The sequence below is a fragment of the Palaemon carinicauda genome, chromosome 24, assembly GCF_036898095.1.
Source record: "Palaemon carinicauda isolate YSFRI2023 chromosome 24, ASM3689809v2, whole genome shotgun sequence".
Classification (NCBI taxonomy): Eukaryota; Metazoa; Arthropoda; class Malacostraca; order Decapoda; family Palaemonidae; genus Palaemon; species Palaemon carinicauda.
In genome coordinates, this window is record NC_090748.1 from 9479641 (window position 1) to 9504640 (window position 25000).

The following is a 25000-nucleotide window of genomic DNA, read 5'->3' on the forward strand; positions in this document are numbered from 1 at the left end:
GTCTTCTCTTCCTTATTCTGCTTCATTTGCAATCTCTGGGGACCCATTCTGTTATCCTTCTTGTCCATTTATTATCTATCATTCTCATTTTATGTCCTGCTCATGTACATTTCTTCTTTCTTACATGTAGTTTGCTGTCGTATCCATGTTGCTTTTTTTCTGTATGTGAATGCAATCCCCATCATTAGCATACTTTTATTTTTAGAGAAAGTAGCATTTTAATTTTTTATAATCTCATTTTGTTCACCAAGAGCTCTACATCCAGTGTTTATCCTTCTTTTAATTTCCGTCTCATAGTCCTGGGGAAAAACTGTCTGTTCTAACTACGTGTATTCATTAAAAATCTCTAGAGATTCGATTTGTTGTCTCGGGATTTTCATTGAACATTATCCTAGTTTTACTCATACTCATTTCCAGTCCTACATTTCTGCTTTCTCTATTCAAGTTCTCTATCTTTTGCAATTCCTGCCATGATTATATATATATATATATATATATATATATATATATGTATATATATATATATATATATATATATATATATATACATATATATATATATATATATATATATACATATATATATATATATATACTGTATATGTGTGTGAGCGTACATAGCTCTATTTGTTTCTTCTTATCATTATATATTTATTAATTCATCAAAGACTAATATGTTTTTATGTTTACAGGTAAGTTGTGAGAAATGGAAGTCAACAGTTCTCTGTAGGCTGCTGGGCACAGAAACGTGAAGTAAGTTATATCTTTATCAGTCATTTGGACTTGTTTCTTTTAATTAATTTCATATCTGAGGAATATTTTCAAGTGAAAACAATAATTATTTTTGGAGTAAATATTTGATTCCCTTGTCTACGTGCTGGTATAATGAGAGAGAGAGAGAGAGAGAGAGAGAGAGAGGAGAGAGAGAGAGAGAGAGAGAGAGAGAGAGAGAGAGAGAGAGAGAGAGAGAGAGAGAGAGAGAGTAATGAGGATTTTGGATGTCTCAAAGACTTTTTAGTCCCTATGCGGAGACTCCATTTTCTCTTTGGTAGAGAGAGACTTACTGTTATTTACTTACTGATATTCCAATCGGTATAGATACGAATTTTACTGCGAATTAATATTGTCTTCTTTTATCTGCGTTCAGATCTGTTCATTAACATTAAATTGTGTGTACGAATTTTAATGATTATAATAATGAATATCACCTGAGGTACAAATTACAAACGAACTTGAACAGAATACATTCAAATTTCTTTATTGTTTCTCAATAAGGCTAAGGCAAAATGTGATAAGATTATTTTTATCTCGTATTTACAGTGGTTGATATATATTGCTCAACAGTCATCATTTGAAGAAACAATGACCTTTGTTATTCAAAATAGATTTCAACTATTTCAAAACAAGTTTTCATCTCACCTGTGTAGTAAAGAGCAAGTATATATATATATATATATATATATATATATATATATATATATATATATATATATATATATATATATATATATGTATATATATATATGTGTGTGTGTGTTTGTGTATTCAAATAAGCCATATATTTTAAGACCTTAATGTCTGGATTCTATTATCGACCCCAGGATCAGTCCCAAGGCGAAACCAATTAAAGGCAATAGCGTCTGGCTAGCCAGGGAATCGAACCCTTGTCCACGAAGCTGGCATGACATTGACGATACCATTTCGGTTACGCTCAGCGGCATTGCCGGACGTATAACTATTTGGTCTTTCCCTGTCCCTCGGGTAAGGAGGTATAGGAGTAGTTATATCCTGGTGAGAAGGGCTGTAGCTGAGAAACGGGTGGGGTGGGGATGATATAATTTGTTTATATTTTGTGCGTGTGTATATATCTACCTAAATATTTCGCCGTCATTGATGACGGGTCGCGTACACAGGTATACACAAACACTTAACCTCGTTTCCGTTTTTCCTTTCCATAATCCGTCAAGAAAGAAACTGCAGATATTGTAATCGTATTGTTTATATTATAAGCTTATTTTTTGTTTTATCTCGTTTCCTGGTTTCATTTTAAGTATTGCATCATCACTACAACTTTCTTTCAAATCACGCTACTCTTAAATGATTGCAATTTTTTCAAAGTTTTTCAAAATAATCGATGGATTTTGCAATGTTTTGTAATTCTTTTCAAATGTATCGGATATTGATATCTTTTTTATTAAGATGTTGGAATATTAACTTCTATTTTTATATCAGCACTTAATAGTATTAATTTACCAATGAAAAAAAATATATAGATAATTTTGATGACATGGTTTTTGTAGTTTTTGTATTTTAATATTATAATTCATATTCTTTTATAAGCTAACAACTAAGGTTTCGAAGAATATTTACTGTAAAGAGATAAGAGCCACCCTATCTCGTCGTCAATTTCACGTATATGAGAGAGAGAGAGAGAGAGAGAGAGAGAGAGAGAGAGAGAGAGAGAGAGAGAGAGAGAGAGAGAGTTTACGTAAGTGTCAGCACAATGGTATTGCTCTCTCTCTCTCTCTCTCTCTCTCTCTCTCTCTCTCTCTCTCTCTCTCTCTCTAGAGCAATACCATTGTGCTGGCACTTACGTAACCTCAGAGAGAGAGAGAGAGAGAGGCAATACCATTGTGCTGACACTTACCGTAACATCTCTCTCTCTCTCTCTCTCCTCTCTCTCTTCTCTCTCTCTCTCTCTCTCTCTCTCTCTCTCTCTCTCTCTCTCAAGCTAACAATTAAGGTTACGAAAAATAATTACTGTAAAAAGATGGGCAGCCGTGAATGTCATTAGGTATTTTTTGTTTCTTCTAGGGGAAAGTAATCAAGATAGAAATAGTCAAGTAGAGAAGAGGGAGAATAAGAGAAAATACTTGAGGTTTTTGTTTAAAATTCGACTTGGTCTTTTAGTCATCCTTTTTATCAGATAAAACTACTCTGCATTTCAGGCAAAAAATAGTGTATTTTTCGTAAATATCTCCCATATTAATTACTTGATCAGAATGGTTCTTTGACACAGCACTCTATAGACCTCCCCCTAATTTTTGATACTTTAATGCACCGGCAAATCTCTTTAATTAAGGCATTTACTCTTGTCATAATAAAGCCCAAGTCAAGTGAAACGGGTAAGTGGGTGAAGCAATTCGAATGCGTACACTCCCCCGTCCCTCCCCTCTCCTTTCCTCCCTCTGTCTAGACTCTAGACCCTCCTCCTATCCCTGCAGTAACCTCCTCTCCTAGTCTCTCCGGTGTGGCTTATTCTACCTTTTCTGTAACCTGTTATATTTGTTAATAATTGATAGAATTGATATATTAGATCCTTGTTATAAATCTTATTAACCTTTCATGATGTTGTATTTCATCCAACTTCATGAACCTGCCCTGAGGGCTTCCTTCAACTGTGTAAAAAATAATGAAAAACGTTTACCAAAGGCAGGATTGATGGGCTTTACCCCCTTGAAAGGTAGAGTAAATGTAATCAAGCGTTATATAAGTTGACCGAAAATTTTTACGGTGTATTTGCTCACTTTACCATTAACAATCATAATTTGGGTATCTGTTATGGTTTGTGCCTAAGCAGTTCGTTGTCTCAGTGTTTAACTGAGGAGGTTTTCCCATCATATTCATGACTGGCATGTTAATTTGCCCCAGTAAATTCAGAAATGTAATTGCATTACGCCTCCATTCCATATACAGAAAGGAACAAGGTAACAATAAATAAGGATTAGTCTTAACAGGTAGGAGAAACTTCAGGTTTGTTGGACACACAATAACACAATTTTAATATTTACCCTGTAATTTACTCCTTATATATACATATATAGATATACATACACACAGATATATATATATATATATATATATATATATATATATATATATATATATATATATATATATATATCTACAGTATATATATACATATATATAAATATATATATATATATATATATATATATATATGTAGATATATATATATATATATATATATATACAGTATATATATATATATATATATATATATATATATATATATATATATGTGTGTGTGTGTGTGTGTGTGTGAGTGTAATTGTGAAATATCAGTCCAACAAATTATGTAGTTTGTAGATATTTCATCATAGTTTTAAATGCTATAATCATTTGTATCACAGCATAATGCTGTTTGTATTCTACAGCTTTTGTTTATTCCACACAAGCCTTTCAAGGATAATAAAGCCCACCAATCCTGCCTTTGGAAAACGCGTGTTTCATAATGTAAACAGTTAAAAGAAGCCCTCAGGGTAGGTTCATCAAGTTGGATAAATAGGCTAAAGGCTATAAACTCCTTATAGACTCTGACGAAATACAAGATCATGAAATGCTAATAAGAATTATAACAAGAATCCAACATATCAATTCTATCAGTTATTAACGAATATAATAGGTTACAGAAAAGGTAGAGTAAGCGACATCGGAGAGACTAGGAGAGGGGGTTAATAGAGGCATAGGAGGAGGGTCTAGACAGAGGGAGGAAAGGAGAGGGGACGGACGGAGGAGTGTAAGCATTCGAATTGCTTCACCCACTTACCCGATTCAATTGACTTGGGCTTTATTATGACAAGCGTAAATGCCTTAATTAACGAGATTTGCCGATGCATTAAAGTATCAAAAATTAGGGAGAGGTCTATGAAATGCTGTGTCAAAGTACCATTCTGATCAAGTAATTAGTATGGCAGACATTAAAGAAAATCGCACTATTTTTAGCCTGAAATTCATAGTAAGTATGTTCATTTTAGCCAAATGGAGAGGTGAAAACGATAGAAATGTATATCAATATATCTATGCAGGAATACTAATTATATGTATACGAATATGTATATTTGTGTACTATATATATATTGTATACACATATTTTACCATATATTACCAATATATGTATACGGAAATACAATAATCGTTTATATATATATATATATATATATATATATATATATATATATATATATATATATATATATATATGATAAATTTTGCACATTTTTACGTGTTTTTCATATTCAAATAAGCCATATATATTTTGATATATTAATGTCTGGATTCTCTTAACGACCTCGGGATCAGAGCCCCAGGCAAAATCTCACAAAGACAAGAGCTTGGCTCCGGCCGGGAATCGAACCCCTGGTCGGCAAGCTTATATAGACAGTGACTAACCCATTCGGCCGAATGGGTTAGTCACTGTCTATATAAGCTTGCCGACCAGGGTTCGATTCCCGGCCGGAGCCAAGCTCTTGTTTTTGTGAGATTTCGCCTGGGGCTCTGATCCCGAGGTCGTTAAGAGAATCCAGACATTAATATATCAAAATATATATGGCTTATTTGAATATATATATATATATATATATATATATATATATATATATATATATATATATATATAACTACAGTAGTATTCCTCTATACATATATTGATGATATATATCGTTTTTAAAATGTGTGTGTGTGTGTGTGATTTTATGTGTTTATATCTGTCTGAGATCTACAGATCTTTGCGCAATCCAATCCATTTAACCATCTGAACGGGTATCTTAAAAAAAAAGTTAAATAAATATAATTTTTTGGGCTTATAACGAGATGAACATAGGATTGATGAATGTGAAAAGTCTTACTCCATCTGCATGTTATGGTAATTTACGAAAGATTTTTATCTCTTTTCCAGGGTGAAACATTGAACAGAAAGTACAATGAGACGCTGTTTAGAAGTCCCCATTTACCAATGGATATCATATTCTTTTTATGCTCTTCGAGTAAAACATGGATAAAGCGATCGAGAGAGAGAGAGAGAGAGGAGAGAGAGAGAGGAGGAGAGAGAGAGAGAGAGAGAGAGAGAGAGAGAGAGAGAGATGCAAAGGGTTACAAGGATTTTGGATGTCTCAAAGACATTTTTACTTTTTAGTTTATCCGCGGAGACTCCATTTGCTCTTTTGGTAGAGCGATTTAGTGTGAGAGAGAGAGAGAGAGAGAGAGAGAGAGAGAGAGAGAGATGAGAGGAGAGAGAGAGAGAGAGAGAGAGAGAATGAGTTATAAGGATTTTGGATGTCTCAAAGACTTTAGTTTATCCACAGAGACTCCATTTACTCTTTGGTAGAGCGATTTAGTGAGAGAGAGAGAGAGAGAGAGGAGAGAGAGAGAGAGGAGAGAGAGAGAGAGAGAGAGAGATACAAGGAGTTATAAGGGTTTTGGATGTCTCAAAGTCTTTTTAGTTTATCCGCCGAGACTCCATTTGCTCTTTTGTTAGAGAGAGAGAGAGAGAGAGAGAGAGAGAGAGAGAGAGAGAGAGAGAGAGAGAGAGAGAGAGAGAGAGAGAGAGTTATAAGGATTTTGGATGTCTCAAAGACTTTAGTTTATCCGCAGAGACTCCATTTACTCTTTGGTTGAGCGATTTAGTGAGAGAGAGAGAGAGAGAGAGAGAGAGAGAGAGAGAGAGAGAGAGAGAGATACAAGGAGTTATAAGGATTTTGGATGTCTCAAAGACTTTTTAGTTTATCCGCGGAGACTCCATTTACTCTTTGGTTGAGCGATTTAGTGAGAGAGAGAGAGAGAGAGAGAGAGAGAGAGAGAGAGAGAGAGAGAGAGAGAGAGAGAGAGAGAGAGAGAGAGAGAGAGAAGGATTTTGGATGTTTCAAAGACTAGTTTATCTGCAGACTCCATTTACTCTTTGGGAGAGAGAGAGAGAGAGAGAGGAGAGAGAGGAGGAGAGAGAGATGAGAGAGAGAGAGAGAGAGAGACTGCCTCTGTTGCCCTTATATCTCTGGGATTTTTTAAATTTATAAGTTTTCAGGAATTTAAATAACAAGGATTTACAATTATAAACGAACTTAGCGGAGGGGGAAATTAAATCAGTAACTTTGGATTAAAATCGAATACAATTTTGTCCGAATATTGATTGAAGGAGGCTCAAGATTTAGATTTATTTTAAATTGAAAAAAACTAGAAATATCTCTCTCTCTCTCTCTCTCCTCTCTCTCTCTCTCTCTCTCTCCTCTCTCTCTCTCGTTTTTAAAGTACTAAAGATACGCCGAGTCATTTGTTCCTAAACTTTACTTAAAAGCCTTCGGAGATCGTTGAATGGGAAAGTAATGGTAATTAGCTAAGTTATTACGCTCGTAAAAAGGGATAGAGACACGGACCGTTGATCTAACGGCTCTAAACTGATGAGCATAACGTATAATATTATATTGTTAATTGAAAATATTATAGATCGTTCTCTATTAAAAAAAGAAATAAAAAAAAAATTAAGGCTGTTACTTTCTCCCCAGAGACTGCATTTCTTTTTTTTTTTTTTTTTTTTTTTGCGTTCCAAATAAAAATGTAGTTTTTTACCCTCGGTGCATGGTTGGACCCATTCTGTTTCTATATCATTTTTTTATTTTGTTTATAATGTATGAGTGTTATTTTTATATATATTGACAAGTGATGTAATTTTTCAAGTTTGCCTATGTAAGGGGTTGACCAATTTGTCTTTTTTTATAGGTAATGTCGCCCTATATTTATAAGAATTGAGTCAACTGAATTTGTTGACTTGTTTATGGTTGCTGAAATATGAAAAAAGGGGCTTTCATTCCCTGAGAGAGAGAGAGAGAGAGAGAGAGAGAGAGAGAGGAGAGAGAGAGAGAGAGAGAGAGAGAGAGACTAGCTCGAGTTGAGTATTTTTCTATATCTGTACGTATCTTTTCCTTTTTATTCAACGTATTGTGTGATTATGTACATTTATACGAGGATTATATTTTATGGAAAAGTAATAAAGATAATAATATTATGACCGTACGCGGATATATCGGCTAAAGTAATTTTGAATTTTTCCGAAGACTCAACATTCTAAATGAACTGTCAATTGGATGAATTAATTTCTCTCGTAAACTCAATAACTTTAAATCTATTTATCTACATTCAATTAAACGCTATTCAATGCATCTATATGCTGAAATATTCTGACTCACATAAAGGTTTGATGATATGACATTTTTAGTTTTCATATATTTTGATTGTCATCAAGAGGAATAAGTGAAATGTCATCTATTGAATTATTTTGGTGATCATGCATATATCTATTATTGCTGTTTTTTTCTTTTTTTTTTAATGGAAAGTTACGTGGAATGGTTATAGAGAAACAATGTAATTGCATCATATCAGAAGTTAAGAGAAGGAAAACATGCTATAGCTGAGATCATCACAATAATTGCAGATCACTGGTCTAATATAATTTTGACTTTGACGGGAGCTCTCTCTCTCTCTCTCTCTCTCTCTCTCTCTCTCTCTCTCTCTCTCTCTCTCTCAAGCCTCCAAATTAGGGACTGCTCAAGGAGGAACAGATTGCTCTCTCTCTCTCTCTCTCTCTCTCTCTCCTCCTCTCTCTCTCTCTCTCCTCTCTCTCTCTCTCTCAGGACTCCAAATTAGGGACTGCCCAAGGAAGAACAGAATTCTCTCTCTCTCTCTCAGGCCTCCAAATTAGGGACTGCCCAAGGAGAAACAGTAGTGTTCCTCTCTCTTTCTCTCTCTCTCTCTCTCTCTCACTCTCTCTCTCTCCTCTCTCCTCTCTCTCTCTCTCTCTCCTCCAAATTAGGGACTGCCCAAGGAGGAACAGAATTCTCTCTCTCTCTTCAGGCCTCCAAATTAGGGACTGCCCAAGGAGGAACAGAATTCTCTCTCTCTCTCTCTCAGGCCTCCAAATTAGGGACTGCCCAAGGAGAAACAGTAGTGTTCCTCTCTCTCTCTCTCTCTCTCTCTCTCTCTCTCTCTCTCTCTCTCTCTCCTCTCTCTCTCTCTCTCTCTCTCTCTCTCAGGCCTCCAAATTAGGGACTGTCCAAGGAGAAACAGTGATGTTCCTCTCTCTCTCTCTCCTCTCTCTCTCTCTCTCTCTCTCTCTCTCTCTCCCTCTCTCTCTCCTCTCTCTCTCTCTCTCTCAGGCCTCCAATTTTGGACTGCCAAGGAGGAACAGTATTGTTATGTCTTCTAAAATAAATCAACTTTCTATTTATATGTATCTCTGATGATATAAGGGAAAGAAAATCATTTATATATAAACTATAAAAATTTCAATAAAAACAAGAGGAAGAGAATAAGAAAGAATAGTTTGCCCGAGGGTACCATCAAGCAAAAGGATCCAATAATTACTTTATCAGATTCGCATGTATTTCTCTGTACTTAGATTAACAGCTTTTGTTCTGGAATAATCACTTGTTTCTCTGATAATCCAAGACCTAGATAATAAAAACTACAGAGCTTTTTTTTTTTTCCAAGAATCTAACTTACTCTAAGTCCAACTTTATATAATAGAGGGACACACAGTAGAGCGCAGACTTCAGCCGCGGCAGCTTATTTCTTGACCTTTGGCTCGACCTTGACCTTGACCTAGCTTAACATGCATTAATTAACGTGGATTTACATATTCTCAAATATGAACCAAGTTTGAAGTCTCTGTGACAACATGTCCAAACTTATGCTAATTAAGTAAATTGGACATTTTGCTTGACCATGACCTTGACCTTCTAAAATTTAATGATTACCATCTTTTAACATAATAGTTAATCCTAGCAAGTTTCATTACTCTATTATAAATATTATGGCCAGGAAATGGTTCACAAAGAAACACACATACACAAACTAACACACAGACCGGGTCGAAAACATAACCTCCTTCCAACTTCGTTGGCGGAATTAACAAGAACAGAAACAGTAACGCACCCTGGGAAAAACAGAAGGAGGTTGACAGGAAATCAGAGAAAGGGGGAAAAAAATATATGGTACTTATGTATAAGGGCAGCGCCCTTAAGAATAAGGGATGGAGAAGGACCGCGTGTTATTGGACCCCGCGGGAAATCAACTCCAGCCCTCTTTCTGTGTGTGCTTCTGCTTAGGAATAGACAGAAAGAAACACATAAATGCAGGAGGATGTGACTATTAGATGCTATATGCCATCTAAGCAGTGAGGTGGAGTGGACAGAGGGCATTCTTACGACGCTGATTTCAATTTTTACCTCCGCCAACGAAGTTGGAAGGAGGTTACGTTTTATCCTTTGTTTATGTGTTTGTTTGTGAGTACCTTCCTGGCCACAATTTTATTCGCAGAGTAATGGAGCTTGCAGGGATTAACTTATGTAAACAGCTGGAAATTATTAAATTTTGGAAGGTCCAAGGTCAAAGGTTAAGATCGCGGTCAAGCAAAAATGTTCTTTGTTTGTGAGCACCTTTCTGGCCACAATTTCATTCGTAGAGTAATGGAACTTGCAGGGATTAACTGTTATGTAAACAGCTGGAAATGATTAAATTTTGGAAGGTCAAGGTCAAAGGTTAAGGTCACGGTCAAGCAAAACGTCCAAATTACGGTAATCAGTCATGAGTTTGAACTCCTTGTCCCAGAGACAGCAAACTTGGTTCATATTCGAGTGTATGAGAGTCCACGCCAATTAATGCATCTTAAGGTCAAAGGATAAGGTCAAGGTCAAGAAATAAGCTTTTTCGGTGGAGGTCTGCGCTCTTACTGAGTGCCCCTCTAGTTTGAAATGCTTTTTAGTAGTTTGTTGTGAGTTTGATACTTATTTTTCGCTTTTTTTTTTTCTTTGGCGGCGCAAATGCTAAACAGAGATATGTCTCTTCGTGTATAGCGTATATTCCGAAGCTAGTATCCCACACATAAAATTGAATTATATCAAGTCGTTTCTGTAACAAAATATGAAGTTTGCCACATTTCTGATGAACTACTTAAAATAGGCAAAAAAACAAAAAAAAAGTTGTAGAGTACCCCAAAAATAGAATTTTTCGGTTGAAATAGTATGTAAATCGAATAATTATTTTTAATGAAAACGGAAAAAACATTCAACATTATGCTGTAATATACCACGCTGATACTGACATAATAATTTCTTTTTAATATATGGGAAGTTGAGAACATATGTAAAGCCCAATGAAAGAAACCCTAGATTTTTGTTGCGTATCACGGCTTTCAAATATTACTAAACACAATTGTCAAATACACCATAATGTTTTTAGAAAAAGTGACCATAGGAGGTAGTATCTATTACATGAAGGATTATAATCTAATGATACCATAATATGCTGTTTTAGAGAGATAAAGAGAAGGACTCCTGTCTATCCTTTAAATAATTTGATCAACTAATATATATATATATATATATATATATATATATATTTATATATATACATATATATATATGTATATATATACATACATATATATATATATATATATATATATATATATATATAAGATAAGATGGCGATAAAAAGTTTCCATATCAATATTTTTAAAACGCTAAATAGATAACTTTGAAACAGGAATGTAAGCAATGATAAAGCAGTGTATACTGTATATACATGTAATACACAAACGCATACACAGACACAGACACACACACATATATATATGAATATATATATACATATATATATATATATTTATATATATATATATATATATATATATATATATATATATATTGCCCTTAATTGCTGATGTATATTGTATGTGTCGCCAAACAAGCCAAAACCACATCACTGGAATGGAATTCACCGTAGCTTTATTCACACTCGAGTCAAAGCTCCGAAGAGAAAGAAAAAACCATTGGCTTTGTTGTACCATTTATTATTTTGGGATCTGCCAACAACTGTTATTATTATTATATTATTAGTATTATTATTATTATTATTATTATTAGCCAAGCTACAACCCTAGTTGGAAAAGCAAGATGCTCTAAGCCCAAGGGCTCCAACAGGGAAAAATGGCCCAGTGAGGAAAGGAAATAAGTAAATGATTTGAATAAATTAACAATATATCATTCTAAAAACAGTAACAGCGTTAAAACAGACATGTCCTATATAAACTATTAACAAGGTCAAAAACAGATATGTCATATATAAACTATGAAAAGACTCATGTCAGCATGGTCAAGTTATAGCTTTATTAAGGTCTACACTTGTTTAACAATTGTATTACTCTTCATTATCTATGGTTCTTCAGAAAGAAAAAAAATAATAGCAGAATCCTAGAAGCTTCTTAATATTCTAAGATTGACAAGTAAATTTTGATTAATATGGTTGATTTTCAATGACGCATTACAGACTCACAATGCGGATCCATCCGGACGAGGTTAGTGCCTTCAGTGCATTTCAAATGGGGCACTGTTGGCATAAATTAAAGGTAATTTCTGCTTTTATTTTCTCTCACTTATTAACCTTCTACCATACTTCCGGTTCTGCTCCTCCTCTTTCATCTTGCTGTTCAGCATCTTACAGCAACCGTCAGATTTTCCCTCCTTGTTTATGGTTCCTGAATGGACACCCAGGGTCCCAGTGCCTGGCCATCTGTCCCAAATTCATAAATCAACAATCCACACATTAGATATACCGGTTTCATCAGAAGTTGTGCCTTCAGGAGTTCTTCAGGACTTTCATCACATGTGCAACACAGCCTGCATAAGGATGCTCTTCAAGGTTGTGGTGGACTATTGGAAACGTCCCTGTCTGGTAATTTGCCGAAATAAGGTTCGAGTCACGCTCAAATTCGATAGTTTCTTGTAGTATCTGCAACCTTACCATCCTTGTGAGCTAAGGATGGTGTGGGTTTTGTGGGAGCCTGTAGGTCTACCTGCTGAGTCATCAGCAGCCATTGCCTGGCTCTCCCTAGTCCTAGCTTGGGTAGAGAGTTATCCTTGGGCACTAATCATATTTATATACAGGTATGGTCAGTCTATGGGGCATTGTCCTGATAACCAGGGCAATGTCACTGTCCTTCTGCTATTCATGAGCGGGCTTTAAACCTTTAAACCTCTTCCGAAGCCTGATATATAATTAGGATTATGAACTACGCAAAGCCTCAATTCCAGGATACCCTTTTTTAGTGTTGTTTCTAACTTGTTGGTGTAGTAGCCGGCATTTGTTCTGTTCTCCAGTGAGGTACAGTTTCGTAAATCACGAAAAAAAAGCTCTGCTTCCTGGATATGGAGGTTCAAGTCTTTTTACCATACTTGAACTTCCTGCTAATATTTCATTAGTCCTTAAAGAGGTAAACATTTGAGCAAACTCAAAATATGAAAGAGATAAAAAAAGCTGTTCTATACCATACGTTAGTGGAGCCCAACGATATTTTATTACAGCCAGTATCAGCGATTAACATATGAAATATGAAATATAATTTACAAAGTAATCACTAAAACATTAAATGGAAAGTTCTTTTGTTGTACAAAATTATCTTTTTTCCTATATTTCATCTCAACTGTTGTCCTTCCGTCTCTCAAATATGGGTTTTTTGGAAGAATAGGATACTAGAATATGGCTTACCAAAAAAAAACAATTATATAACATGGTCTTTAATGAATCTAGATATCTAGTGGTTTTCTCTATATATATCAGCTAGCGATATTATATATATATATATATATATATATATATATATATATATATATATATATATATGTGTGTGTGTGTGTATATTTATATATATATATATATGTATATATATGTGTATATATATACATATATATACATATATATATATATATATATATATATATATATATACATATATAGATATATATATATATATAAATATATATATAGATATATAGAGAGAGAGAGAGAGAGAGAGAGAGAGAGAGAGAGAGAGAGAGAGAGAGAGAGAGAGAGAGAGAGAGAGAGAGAGAGAGGAGAGAGATTATAAATTCGAAAAGTCGGTAACATTGGATTTCAATAATAGATTAGGATTACCACATTTTGATAACACTTCAATCATTAATTACCTTTGAATACAATTTTATGCATACTATTCCCAAGAGAATTTTATAATCTTTTGTTGTTTCATTTTTTTTTTTCAAGACTTTCATCTAAGAGGATTGCTCGGTAGATTATAGCCCTTTATATCTTCAAACTTGATGGTACATGATAACTTTTTGGGGTATTTTCAAAATGGTTCGTGAGAAAAGATTGTCTGACATAAGTCTTTTTATAGTTTATATATGAAATGTTTATTTTAATGTTGTTAATGTTTTTAAAATGTTTTATTTTTAATACTTCATTACATCTTATATTGTTTATTTACTTATTTTTCTTTCCTCACTGGGCTACTTTTCCTTGTTGGAGCCCTTGGGCCTTTAGCATATTGCTTTTTCAACTAGGGTTGCAGCTTAGCTAGTAATAATGATAATAATAATAATGATAATAATAATAATAATAATAATGATAATAATAATAATAATAATAATAATAATAATAAATGACACTAGAAGTGTTCGTTAACTATGTTGATAACTATAGAGTAATTACGATTACAGTATTCGTCCCAGTTTGGCAGGTATTACAATACATGAACATTTCATAAATACCTTATATATATATTTCCGTAGGACTGCAAAAAAAAATATTTTTAAAGACTTCCATATCATACAGATGTCTCTCCATATTGTACCGCGTTTGTTATATACATATATTATACACATATATACAATCTTTGTTAAAGTACTATGCATAATTAACAATAAAATCTGAATTGAATTCTCAAAAGTATGGAAGTTTCTGTGGTTGGAAGTTTTCGTTAAACTATTCTATCTAATTTCTCTTCCTCTTGTTTTGTTAAAGTTTTCATAGTTTATATAGGAGATATTTATTTTAATGTTACTGTTCTTAAGATATTTTATTTTTCCTTGTTTTCTTTCCTCATTGGGCTATTTTCCCTGTTGGAGCCCCGGGGCTTATAGCATCCTGTTTTTCCAGCTAGGGTTATAGCTTAGCAAGTAATAATAATAATAATAATAATAATAATAATGATATCCCACACTCATCTCTTGAATGCGTTTATTGCATAAATTTATTATAGGTTTGATGATATTTTTATGAAATTTTGATAGGCTGAATATTTAGGTCACTCTTAGGACAGAGAGAGAGAGAGAGAGAGAGAGGAGAGAGAGAGAGAGAGAGAGAGAGAGAGAGAGAGAGAGAGATTAAACGCCCCACATAAAATCTGTGACGCCAACAGCAGACATCCTAGAAACTGGTCTCTACCTATCACTGGCAAACATCGACCTCAAGTAAAAGGACTTATGAACTTTCATCTCAACATCCCTATCCACTGCTATTATAGATTTGTTTTCATTTAGTGTTGGTTGTCTATTCACCCAGCGTTTAATCTTTTCTAGTTTTTTATATGATTATTAGAACAGAAGAGATCATACATATATACATACATATACCAAGGCACTCCCCCCAATTTTGGGGGGTAGCCGACATCAACAAATGAAACAAAACATAAAGGGGACCTCTACTCTCTACGTTCCTCCCAGCCTGACAAGGGACTCAACCGAGTTCAGCTGGTACTGCTGGGGTGCCACAGCCCACCCTCCCCCGTTATCCACCACAGATGAAGCTTTATAATGCTGAATCCCCTACTGCTGCTACCTCCGCGGTCATCTAAGGCACCGGAGGAAGCAGCAGGGCCTACTGGAACTGCGTCACAATCGCTCGCCATTCATTCCTATTTCTAGCACGCTCTCTTGCCTCTCTCACATCTATCCTCCTATCACCCAGAGCTTTCTTCACTCCATCCATCCACCCAAACCTTGGCCTTCCTCTTGTACTTCTCCCATCAACTCTTGCATTCATCACCTTCTTTAGCAGACAGCCATTTTCCATTCTCTCAACATGGCCAAACCACCTCAACACATTCATATCCACTCTAGCTGCTAACTCATTTTTTACACCCGTTCTCACCCTCACCACTTCGTTCCTAACCCTATCTACTCGAGATACACCAGCCATACTCCTGAATAGTACAAACTGATGAAAATCAGTTCACAAATATATACTTTTTTTTATGGTACAAGCTTTCCATTGGTATATAGGAAATATTCATTTTAATGTTACTGTTCTTAAAATATTTAATTTTTCCTTGTTTCCTTTCCTCACTGGGCTATTTTCCCTGTTGGGACCCCTGGGCTTATAGCATCCTGCTTTTACCACTAGGGTTGTAGCTTAGCAAGTAATAATAATAATAATAATAATAATAATAATAATAATATGCAATTATAAAAGTAATGAGGAATTTTACCATCCATCTTTTGAATTCTTTGATAATGAATTTGTGGTAATTTCTGTTGGGTAGGGAGTTTCAAATCTCAGTATTCTTCTTTAGCTGCTGTGGTTCTCGTGTTTGCTATATTTTCCTTAATTGATGACAATACCCTGTATTAGCGTCATCAACCAAGGAAAATATAACTAACAATTACATATAAAAATCAGGCTATATGTCAGTTTAGTGATATCGGTGTTACTGTATGGACGTGAGTTATGGAATGGCAATGAATCAATATCCAACTGATTTTGTAGATTTGAGAACAAAGCCCTCAGAAGAATATTGGGAGTTAAATGGCAGGAAAGGATTAGGAATGAAACCGTAAGAGAGATTACTCAAGTGCCATATGTGGATGACATCATGGTGAGGGGTAGATGGAGATGGTTTGGGCATGCTCTTCGCATTCCCCAAGGGAGATTAGTTCACCAAACTTTAAAATGGGCTCCTCAAGGTACTAGAAGAGTTAGAAGGCACAGACCTACATGACTGAGGACCATGAAGCGTGGAGTAGATGATGAATGGAGAAGTATTGATTTAAAAGCTCAAGATAGAAATGACTGGCGAAATCTAACCGAGGACATTTGCGTCAATAGGTGTAGGAGATGATGATGATGATGACGATGGCAACACATGTAATAAATAATTTAAAGTTCAATTGACGATACAATAAAGTTCTGCATCAATAACATTTTTTTAACCTTAATTAATTGAAATTCTTCATTATAGGATGAAAGTTACCTTCGATATTTGTTTGTATATAAGAATCTGTATAACTTTTGTCAGAATTTTTTTATTCTTTCTTGCCTCATAGTAAAACATATTCATAATGAACATATGTATGATGTTCATTAATTGAAAAGGCTGTCTATTCCACAACTGTCATAAACGGATACCCTTAGGTCAGTTATAGTTATAGCCCTAAGAGAATTTAGATTGACAATGAATAATAGTAAAATTATCTGGCATCATAACTATCAAAGTCATTTATGCTGATATCAGTAATATTGGCCTCATATCTAAAGATTTTCAACTTCAGGATATATCACGCGAAAAGGAAGCTATTGTCTTTATTAAATGACGAAGAATACTAACGTTAAAGGATATTCAATATTGCTTTTCTGATTAATAGAAATTCTATCTCTCTCCATAGTCTGAAACTTGCAAGACACATTGGATCAAAGGGAATACTCAATTCGAAAATTAATTTCCATTGGTGTTATACCGGAAAAATACTTTCACTGGTTTAGGCCTGAACTTTTGTAGTTTCTGCCCAATTGATTTCAAACTAAGTTCAAAGGGCCTATAACATTTGCTGGGATTGTTCTACATTTCTTGACGATAGTGTTTTTACGTGGATACTTTGTATAAAACGTTTTCTTATTTTTATCATTACTTGTAGAACACTTTTAAACAACATTTTTAAATATTTGTAGATAATATTTACATAAGAAGCATGATCATTCTTCGCTTCCCTATATAAAAGTAGATCCATAAAAAGATAGTTTTCTCTCCATCTGCAGAAAATCTAGTCTAAAAATCAAACCATTGTTCTCTAGTCTTAGGTAGTGCCACAGCCTCTGTACCATAGTCCTCCACTGTCTTGGGTTAGAGTTCTCTTGTTTAAGGGTACACTCGGACGCACTATTCTATCTTATTTCGCTTCTTGTTTCTTTTTAGTTTCTATAGTTTATATACTTAAAATATTTTATTATTCCTTGTTTCCTTTCCTCACTGGGCTTTTTTCCCTGTTGGAGTTCCTGGGCTTCTAGCATCTTGCTTTTTAAACTAGGGTTGTAGCTTACCAGGTAATAATAATAATAATAATAATAATAATAATAATATAATAGAGTTTATATTTGTTCTAAGTGCCAGTTCAACTCAGAAAATCCTTTCAAGATTCATAGAAGAGGGAAAAATCTTGTTATGTGTCTCTTAGTCCCTAAAGGATCTCAGCAAATCACTAGGGTTTCCTGGCATCTATTCACAGCTGAGTCTTCATGTACTCGGCAGGACTACTGTGAACCACGGACCATGCAATTTAAATCACGAACCTCACAATAACAACAGCAAATGCAGCCGTTTCTAGTCCACCATAGATTAAAGGCCTCAGGCATGTCATTTGTCATATCTGTGGCTTAGCCGTTTTCATCAGCATGCTTGCTAGTGCGGGTTGGCGATGGTGGGAGACTGTAGTTCGATCGCTCACAGCAAACCATTGGTGGGTCTGACTAGTACAGTTTTCTTGGTTTTTATGATACATAAACCATTTCACCATGTTAAGGTATTCTAACTCAGAAAGGGAAGTATATATATATATATATATATATATGTTTGTGTATGTGTATGTTTGTTTGTGTGTTTTGTACGTATGTATCAATTTTTATGAATACTGTGAGATCTTTCTTAGAACATAATATGACAAAATATTTTCTAAAAATTTTTGGGTCGTATTTCCTCATAATTTTTGTTATAATACAACCAATTATTACACTTTGACCTTGACCTCTTCAGCCATTCATCAAAACCTTGATTGACATCATCCTAATAAATTCATTAACTTTCTTTAATTACTTATTATTTAAATTTTAAGTCAAAAGGGTTATAGGTTTGTTTATATTTCTTTTTCAGTTCTATTCAATGTAATGGTAATATAAATGATCGCCTGAAGATAGGACGTCGATAGTCTCGCTTCGAAAAGGATTTTTCGTTCAATATACTCGATATTCGTCCCCGGCGTACCCAATCCTTGGATGTTTTCATTCCTATTTTCCAAACATTGGGGTTTTGTTCACTTCATGAATAATTTTTCACTTCATGTCTTGACAGATCGTCGTCGTCAGTCCATCCACTCCTTTTTATTGGGGATATAATATCTCTCTCTCTCTCTCTATCTCTCTCTCTCCTCTCTCTCTCTCTCTCTCTCTCTCTCTCTCTCTTCAATTCTGATGGGTGAAGGAAATAGATCGAACTTGAATAAATATGTTGATTATTATTCATGAACTTAAAATTTAGACAACTTTGTCAGTTCAGCTCTCTCTCTCTCTCTCTCTCTCTCTCTCTCTCTCTCTCTCTCTCTCCCAATTCAAGTCTTAAAGATGAAGGAAGTACATCGAATTTAAAAAATTTTTTTATTGCTATTCATAAACTTAAAAATTAGACATCTTTGTCAATTCAACTCTCTCTCTCTCTCTCTCCTCTCTCTCTCTCTCTCTCTCTCTCCAATTCTGATGGATGAAGGAAATAGATCGAACTCGAATAAAAAATGTTGATTGCTATTCATGAGCTTAAAATTTAGACAACTTTGTCAATTCAACTCTCTCTCTCTCTCTCTCTCTCTCTCTCTCTCTCTCTCTCTCTCTCTCTCTCCAATTCTGATGGATGAAGGAAATAGATCGAACTTGAATAAAAAATGTTGATTGCTATTCATAAACTTAAAAATTAGACATCTTTGTCAATTCAACTCTCTCTCTCTCTCTCTCTCTCTCTCTCTCTCTCTCTCTCTATCTGAGTTTCTGAGAAATTTTATTTCACAGTCAAGAGAAAATGCCATGTTAATCATGAATCATGTCTTCATTTATTTAGGATAGGTTAATTGATCACTTGTGAAAAACGTATATATATATATATATATATATATATACATATATATATATATATATATATATATATGATTCTTCCTCTTCACGTCGAAGCTGAATGATAATAATAATAATAATAATAATAATAATAATAATAATAATAATAATAATAATAATAATAATAATAATAATAATGTAAAACCCACCGTCAGCAGAAATCTCTAAACCTATTATGTGTTAAGTGTTATTGAACTTTTTTTTTTGTCATGAGAGATGAAATAGTGATGAATTTTTATTGTTTTTTTTTCATTTAGAAAATTATCCGTTTTCGCATTTATGTGGCTTCCACTTCATATCTAATATTGAATGAGTATGACTCATGTGCATGTTGAGAAATTGATGATATACAAACGCATTCATGCATATATATATATATATATATATAGATATACATATGCAGATATATATTTATATATACGTATGTATGTATGTATGTATGTATGTATGTATGTATGTATGTATATATGTGCATATATATATATATATATATATATGTATGTATATATATACATATACAATATATATATATATATATATATATGTATATATACATATGCATATATATATCTATATATATGTATGTATGTATGTATGTATGTATGCACATATGTGCATATAAATGCATATATATATATATATATATATATGTATATATATATATAAATTATGAATATATGTATGTGTATATATGCGATTACATGCATACGCCCACATATATATGTATATATATATATATATATATATGTGTGTATATATATATGTGTGTGTATTCAAACTTTCTTTTATTCCTTTAGAGTCTCCATCGTATGTTTGTCTCCGTTTTTTCTAATAAAGTATTGGGAACGAATGTAACACAGTGCCCTCTGCTACCTTATCTACTACCCATCACAATTGACTAACATCCTGGTACATAATCCACTGTGTATATCAACTGAGCCACTATATACGAATAGTACTTAAGAAACGGGACTTTGTTACGTTTAAGCTGTACCTGTATAGAGGCTCTTTACGAATGACTGTATCATTATTATTATTACTAGCCAAGCTACAACCCCAGTTGGAAAAGCAAGATGCTATAAGCCCAAGGACTTCAATAGGGAAAAATATCCCAGTGAGGAAAGGAAATAAGGAAATATATAAATGATGAGAACAGGTTAACAATAAATCATTCTAAAACAGTAACAACGTCAAAACAGATATGTCCTATATAAACTATAAAAAGACTCATGTCAGCCTGGTCAACATAAAAACATTTGCTGCGACTTTGAACTTTTGAAGTTTTACTGATTCAACTACCCGATTAGGAAGATCACTCCACAACTTGGTAACAGCTGGAATAAAACTTCTAGAATACTGTGTAGTATTGAGCCTCATGCTGGAGAAGGCCTGGCTATTAGAATTAACTGTCTGTAATTTCGCTCTTCATTCTATACTTTTTTCTTCTTATCACCTCTTTCATCCAATATCTCCCTTTTCTCTCTGTAGACGTAAATAAACAGATTAACTACAAAAAAAAAGCTACAGCTGTAACAAATTATTTATCATTAATCTGCTTAAACGTGTGTGTTAGGAAATTACATGTCAGTGTCAACGACTCACTTGGAAATTAATCTTGTACCTTTGGACTGGTAAGCAGGAAGCTTAAGTCGTAATTTCACACAAGAAAGAATTGGCTTAGAAATAATTCTTTTTAGTGGTATATATATATATATATATATATAAATATATATATATGTATATATATGTATATATATATATATATATATATGTGTGTGTGTGTGTGTGTGTATATATATTGTAGATATAAATATATCTATGGGAACGTACACACACATATACTATATATATATATATATATATATGTGTGTGTGTGTGTGTGTGTATAAGATGATTGATAACAAAAACAATGATTCGATGATGATAATAATAAGAATGATGTTCATAATGGTAATTATTTTTTCTTATTTTAAGGATAATAATGTTAAGGTTTTGTACGGCATTTTTAGTATCCTTTTACATGTCGTTAAGAATATGCAACGACTAATAATGTATGAGTTTTCATTTTGAATATATATACATATATATATATATATATACATATATATAGTTATATATATATATATATATATATGTGCGTATATATATATTTATATATATATATATATATATATATATACCGAATTAATGGCATATTATCAGTGAATACCACATTGTCATGAAAACAATGAATGTAAGCAAATATAGTTTCTTTAGTTTTAAATAGTTTGAAAATTACAATTATGATACTACTTTGAACTATTTATTTATTTACTCTTCTTTTGTAGATTTGTAGAAATAGAATAATTAGCACAGTATACACTTTTTCTTCTTTGCTGAACTAATCGTTTCCACTTACCTTAGTCACCCCTGTATAATCGGACCCAAATAGACCCGTTTTCTTTGACAAGATATTTTCGGATTTCCTTGACCTTCTCGGCTAACCTCATCGCAGACTATGCCCTAACGCCAAGGGATCTTATTTCCTCAAAGGTTTTCGTTATTTGCATGTGAAACTTTTACAAGCAATAATTTGCATTGGCTGATAAAGTTGAAATAATGGCAGGTTCAACCAAAGGCTAGGAACTGTCACTTCTTTTTTTTTTATTTAGACCTTAGTCACTCAGTATATCAATTTTGGTTGAGGGAGACCTTGGATATATTGTACAAGAATTTTCTCCTTGCGATGTTCAAATCTAAAAGAATTTTGTTTTTACGTTGTTCAAATCTGAAATAATTTCCTCTGCAATGTTCAAACCTAAGAGAATTATCTCCTTACGTTGTTCATAGCAAAAAGAATTTTCTCCTTACGTTTTTCATATCTAAAAATAATTTATCCTTATGATGTTCAAATCTAAAGGAATTATCTTCTTATGTTGTTCAAATCTGAAAGAATTTTCTCTGCAATGTTTAAATCTAAAAGAATTTTCCCCTTACGTTGTTCAAATCTAAAAAGTATTTTCTCTTTACGTAGTTCAAATCTTAGATAATTTCGTCTGCAATGCTCAAATCTAAAAGAATTTTCTCTTTACGATGTTCAAACCCAAAAGAATTTTCTCCTTACATTGTTCAAATCTATAAGAATTTTCCGATTGCCTTGTTCAAATCTAAAAGAATAATATAAATTAATCTATTTTATCATATTAGTCTATTATCAATTATCTAGAAGTCATGAGTGACGCAATTGAATACACATTATAAAGATCTTTTCATGATTACTTTTCTTCTATGTTTCCTTCATAAATTATACTGCAAATGGACATTGACTCTTTTTACTATTGTTGTTTTCTCTATTTTCTTGAGTCATTTTACTTCATGGTTGATGGATCTGGGAACCTAATGTCCATAGCTATACTATTTTTATTTTTATTATTATTATTATTATTATTATTATTATTATTATTATTATTATTATTATTACTAGCCAAGCTACAACCGTAGTTGGAAAAGCAGGATGCTATAAGCCCAGGGGCTCCAATAGGGAAAAATAGCCCAGTGAGGAAAGGAAATAAGGAAATAAATAAATGATGAGAATAAATTAACAATAAATCATTCTAAAAACAGTAACAACGTCAAAACAGTGGCGATTTGCACTGCCTTGCATGGGTGGCCTTTTAGATGGGAAAAGTTTCCTACTAGCTAATTGGTTAGAATTATTTTGTCCAACCAGTCAGCGATTAGGAAACTTTTCCTAGCTAAAAGGGCATCCCTGCGAGTTAGTATAAATGTGCCTCATTAAAAAATATTGACTATAGTAGCGCCTCGCATATAAATAATCAATGTTTATTTTCCTGCAAGCAGTTGAACTCCTTCAATCAATTTTGTGTAGCCTTAGCATGCATACTGTGACAAAATCGTGCCTCATAGTTTAGTTGTTCCTCTACACGAGATATCTAGATAAAGCTAGTTTCTACAAATTTGTACAGTTGGAATGTGTTTCTATGCAATACATTTAGATAATACTAAAGTATTTTGTCTCATTCAGAGATGTATATAATCTTATTCGTGCAATACATTGAATTTCTATAAGAACATTTTATAGATTTTTACTTATGCACTATGTTGGTGCGCACGAGAATTTAACAGCATGAATATACCTAATATTAAAGCCATACATCTTTAATATGCATATTTCTTTTGTCTTACAAATAGAAAGATCTCAAAAGCATTTAATGTCCATAACCTTCAACGCTAACGCATGATTGAAGGCTGCCATGTAAGTGAAAAATGGGTTGTGTTAACCGCAGAGTTTCGCACCATCTTACCGCAGTTCTGTTATCTTGGTAAGTGATTATGGAAATTTTATTGACGCCTGAGCGTGTTTGGTACAAACTTGCAAACCTTTCCACATCTTTGTATTTATTTTGTTCATAACGTTCATAATGCGAATTGACTTGACGGACGAGATGCATTTTCATTGATTTTACAGTGCATAAAAGGCATACATTGTTGCGTGGTTGTGTGACATTGAGTAATAGCCATCGGTTAAGATGAACTGCTTCAAGACAACTTATAGTCACGTATTATGCTAATTTCTGGATAATGAGAACAAGGGTTGGAACTTCAAAAGTTCAAACTTTTATGTTTTTATGTTGAACTGGCTGACATAAATCTCTTTTTATAGATTATATATGAAAGATCTATTTCAGTGTTGTTACTGTTCTTAAGATATTTTATTTTAATTGTTCGTTACATCTTGTAGTTTATTTGTTTCTTTATTTTCTTTCCTAATTAGGCTATTTTCCGCTGTTGGAGCCCTTGGACTTATAGCATCCTGCCTTTCCAACTTAGGTTGTAGCTTAGCTAATAATAATAATAATAATAATAATAATAATAATAATAATAATAATAATAATAATAATAATAATAATAATAATAATAATAATAATAATAATAATAACGATACATCAAATCTGTGGATTACATAAACAATGATTCAGGATGTTGGTCTATATAAGTAATGTATTATTTTTCCTATTCATGGCGGGTATTAACCAAATCAAACACTACTAATCTGGAAATACCTGCTTAAAGAAAACGGAGAACAAATAGAAAACGGATTTCACGTATAACATAAACCCTCCAGGACGTTTCTTGTTCCTTCCTACTAATGTGTGATGGAGGGATGGGTATTGATTGGACCCATTCTTATGGTCACGCTATTTGAGAGGTCCCGTGCGTGTTCGAGTTAGGATAATCACCTCGGCGT